Here is a 4,644-nt window from a genome sequence, read left to right on the forward strand (position 1 = left end):
ATATACTTGGAACTTCTGGCTTGTGTGTGTGTGTGTGTGTGTGTGTGTGTGTGTGTAAGTGCTCAGACCACAATGGGCTTATGGTGGTCAGAGGACAACCTCGGGTATCACTCCTTACCTTCCTCCTTGCTTGGGAAAGGTCTCCCCTTTGTGTTCACTGCTGTCTGTGTCAGGCCAGCTGTTGTTTTTGGTCATTCTTCCGTCTCTCCTCACATCTGTCTTTAGGGGAATGTGGGGTTTCAGATGCATGCATACATTGCCGAGTCTGGCTTTTAAAAATGTGGGTTTGAGCAGCAAACACAGCAGCCTCTTCACCCGATGAGCCATTTTTCCAGCCTCGGGAAGTTCTGCTTCTTGACTGAGTGGTTGGATTTGTTACTTTGTTCCTAGTTGCAGTACATTACCCTTTCAGAGACACCGATACCACATCTAGTGCAGGGTTACATTGTAGCTCTCTGTGTCCTGACACTGTCAATTAACATTAAGTTCTAGTGTGGATTTATTTCCTCTGTGTGATTGTTACCAAATATACATATAAAATTTAGAATAATTTCTGGCTTCCTTTAGATTTTACCTTCCCCCAAATTTCCAATTGAACTTTATTTTATGGTGTATATATAAAGCCTTTTTAAGGCTGGGATGAAATCATCTGATATGAAAATCAAAACCAATAACCAAATTTCATTTGCAAAAGTTTTGTCCCAACTTTACCACAAACGGTATTTGTTCTGATTTTGTAGTTTCTATTTTAATCTTTCATGCATTTCTTATAGGCAAGACATATATTTCTTCATTCCCTTCATCTGCTTTATACAACAGATAGAATGCTGCATATACTGCTGTTTGTAGATCAGTTTCATTTCATGTGTATGAATGTTTACCTGCATGGATGTGTGTGCATTACATTTGGGGCTGGTTCCTACAGAGGGAAGAGAAAGGCCTCATTTCCCCCAGAACTGCAGCTGCACGTCATTGTCAGTCACTGTGTGGCTGCTGGGAACTGTACTTGGGTCCTTTGCATGAACAGCAAGTACTCTTGAACACTGAGCCATTTTCCAGGCACCTATATATGCTTTTCTGAATTTGTCTTTTTAATATAACAATATAGCACCTAGAGGGACTGCTACTTTATTCATGGACTCTTACTCAGCACAGCTATTATTTCTGTGAGGTTTTTGTTTGTTTAAGTTGGTTTTCTATGAATTTTAAATCATCAGATTTACTGTATGTATCCAATGTATATAATATTTCCTATGCCAGTTAAAACATTTTGGGAACTAGAAACATGGCTCTGTGGATAAAAGAGCTTGCATGTGTGTGCATGTGTGTGTTTCATGGTGTATGTATATGTGCATGTGCGTGTGCATGTGTCATATAGTGTATGTGTTTCATGGTGTATGTGTATGTACATGTGTGTGCATGTGTATTTTAGTTTGTATGTGTGCATGTGTATGTGTGTGTATGTGTATAGATTATCTTAGCTGTTTCATGCTGTTTGTTGAGCATCCTAAGGTATAGATGAAGATAGAGCCAGAGACTTCCTTTAGATTTTACCTTCCCCCAAATTTCCAATTGAACTTTATTTTATGGTGTATATATAAAGCCTTTTTAAGGCTGGTATGAAATCATCTGATATGAAAATCAAAACCAATAACCAAATTTCATTTGCAAAAGTTTTGTCCCAACTTTACCACAAATGGTATTTGTTCTGATTTTGTAGTTTCCATTTTAATCTTTCATGCATTTTAATCTTTCCTGTTTGCTTTACTCTATTGGGCTATTCTGACTAGGGTACAGCCTCAACTTACTGTTAAGAGGTGACTAGATTCTTGATCCCCCTGAGGAAGTGCCACAGTGTTACTTTCAGGATGCAGTTGGTGGTAGATAAGAGGGGGAAATGTATGTTGCACATTTTATAATTAAAATTTAAAAACTGATGAAGCAAGGAGGGAAACATAATTTTTCCTTTTAGGGAGAAAAATTTAATTAACTTAATAAACAGAGTAACACAGGGCAAAGGGCTAACCCTAAAGTGATTTCTACCAGCCAGGCTGAATGATAAGCGTGTGCCTGGGTCACTAGCCCTCCTGTTTGGTCATTAATCCCCGAGCCTTGACAGTTGGCCCATGTCACCTATAGTCTAGCAGCCCATTTCCCAGCAGGATATCTGAGTGACACTCACCCCTGATCCTTTGCAGGCCAGATGTTTGAAGACGGCACAGTCTTCTGGACGAAACTGTCTTTTATCTGCATGATTTATGACAGCCCTCCACTTGACGATCAAACAGAGCCACTAATAATTCTGTCACAGGCATCTTAGAGAGCTCTTAGGAGGATATTTATATCCAAAGGCCTTGGCCCTCGGTTCTGCCCCACCGTGTTAGCACAGAGGTCTCTTCCACACGGGAATCTCATTCGTGATGCTGCGGTCATTTCCCCTGGGTTCTTTTGAGATTGAGTCTGTGCAGGGAGGATGCCTGGAATGACCATGAGTCACCTGGGGTGAAAAGCTGCAGGTTCTGGGGTGAGCTCTGCTTGCCCTGTGCTCTCCCACGATTCCTCTGCTGTCACCACCAGCTGTAGTGTGAGGCAAGGTTTTCTATTTTGCTTTACTTCCTTCCTCTTTTCAGTAAGAGTTTGGGGGTTTGTAGTTTTTATGTGGTAAGAAAGACAATGGCCATATGCTCTTTAATGCTCTGTATTTTATTCTAATAGCAGATAGTTGAAAACACTTTTCTTTTTAAATGAGAATGATGATAAAGGACTTAATAATGATACCGAGGAGATCTATCTCTATGTCTCTACCTCTATCTCTACCTCTATCTCTATCTCTACCTCTATCTCTATCTCTATCTATATGCGATGGCATTCAGAGATGCACATTTGCACATGGAACTTGCTATTTCTCCTTGATCCCTTGCTCGGGAGGTGAGATTAGTGCATGACCAGGGATGGCCCCTGGCCATGTTGGTCTTCGGGCACCAGTTGCATAACCACACAGGAACTGGCTGCAGAGTCTGCCTTTGGATAAGCCAGCAGGCAGTAAGTGTTTGTCCTAGCTGTCAACAAAGTGGTCAGTACAGCGTTGGTAACTCGAGGGAAGATAAATGCAATTTTGTGTGCATAGAAATCTGTGCTCTCTGAAAACAACATGGCCATTTTAATGGCGTTCTGGGATTTGACCTAAAGCCTTGCAGATACAATGGCACCATTCAGCTATACGCATCCAGCCCAGAGATCACTTCATTATCCACCGTCATTTGTCTGGAAAGATGCTATTATTATTACTGTAATTATCATTTTACCATAAAGACCTTATGTGATATGTTTCTCAGAGGAGTTGAGCCACTTTTCCCAAGCATGGAATTAGATGTTTTATGATCACTCATGATCTTACTAAAATGCAAAAGCAGTATAGTAAGACTCTCTGAATCAGAAATCTTGGAATCTACGTTTTAATAATGTGCTTACCTCACTCACCTCACAAAGCTTACTGTCACCTTTTAGAGGTGTCATTAGTGTTTGTTTCACAGTGACCGAGCTGCTGTCCAGAAGGAGGGGAGATCCCATGGGCACAGGCATTTGTCCTATCTGATGTCTGGAGAGGACTTGATGGTACTTAAACATGCTGGACAAGAGACTGCAAGGAAGCAAACTTCAGCCCCAAGATAAACTAGAAGGAATGTGAAGAGGTGAGAGTCTGTAACCCTTGGAAACCATGCATGCCGCCTCAGCCCAAAAGATGACATAGCTTTCCATAAAAACACCCTTATGCACCAAATAGAAGGACATGGTAGAGTAGAAAATGAAATTTGTCAAAACTATGTCAGAGAATGTTTGAAAGGAAACTAGCATGTACTGTAGACCTACTACACAGCAGGAAACATGCATAGGACGTTTATGTACAAATGTATCTAATGCAGCCTCACAACTGTCCCACGTGCCACACTCGCTGTGTGGTGGCATCAGAACAGTGCTTGTGTTTGCACTTGCTTGATAGCATAGCTGGGTGCCGCTGTGTGGCCTGAATAGACTTTTAGAATGGTTTAGCATAGCAGACTTCACACCAGGGAGAGAGTGCCGGCGGCTCACTACCTCTGTTTCCTGGCTTGACTGCATTTCCCAAGATCCTCTGCAGTAAGGGAACCTGTGACGATTTGGGGGGAGTGTGGGCACAGGAATAAGTTTTGCATTTCGAGGCTCTCTAGTTCAGCAATTTCCTGTGCTCACACCTTGTTTCCTACAGGCTATCATGGGGTTCGCTAAGGGCAACTTTGGAGTCAAGGGACCTGGGCCAGGGCCCCTGTAAAGAGACAGACCTCCATAAGCAAAGAATGATTGCCTTGGATTCCTTGAACCAAGACACATTTGCACTACTAGTCACGACTATTATCTCAACATGTCTCTGTGAAGAAACACCGTAACATACCTTAAAGCAGAAAAAATGAGAAAATCAAGATATATGAACACAGTTTATGCAACAGAAACTACCTAGCTAGCAAATGTGCAGAGTTGTGTCTGCCTGGAAAAGACTTACAGAAAGATGAATTGGAGTGACCTGTGCCGCTCAGGTTCTAGGCAGCAGCATCACAGGTCCATAGCAACAACCCTGCGTACCATGCAGATGTATTTGGCGGAACCTTA

The 4,644-nt window shown here is 42.0% G+C and overlaps 1 long non-coding RNA gene across 1 annotated transcript in view; it reads right to left on the minus strand.

Annotated features, from left to right (window-relative positions):
* LOC114622346 overlaps positions 1–2,556 on the minus strand; it is a 29,010-nt gene extending 26,454 nt beyond the window's left edge. Inside the window, exons 1-2 of the long non-coding RNA XR_003711583.1 lie at positions 2,183–2,556; positions 119–219 (exon numbers count right to left, since the gene is read on the minus strand). This is a non-coding gene — a long non-coding RNA (uncharacterized LOC114622346). The remainder of the gene's footprint in view (positions 1–118; positions 220–2,182) is intronic.
* Between the last annotated feature and the right edge of the window lie 2,088 nt (positions 2,557–4,644).

This window comes from Grammomys surdaster, unplaced genomic scaffold (genome assembly GCF_004785775.1).
Source record: "Grammomys surdaster isolate TR1022 unplaced genomic scaffold, NIH_TR_1.0 188, whole genome shotgun sequence".
Lineage (NCBI taxonomy): Eukaryota > Metazoa > Chordata > Mammalia > Rodentia > Muridae > Grammomys > Grammomys surdaster.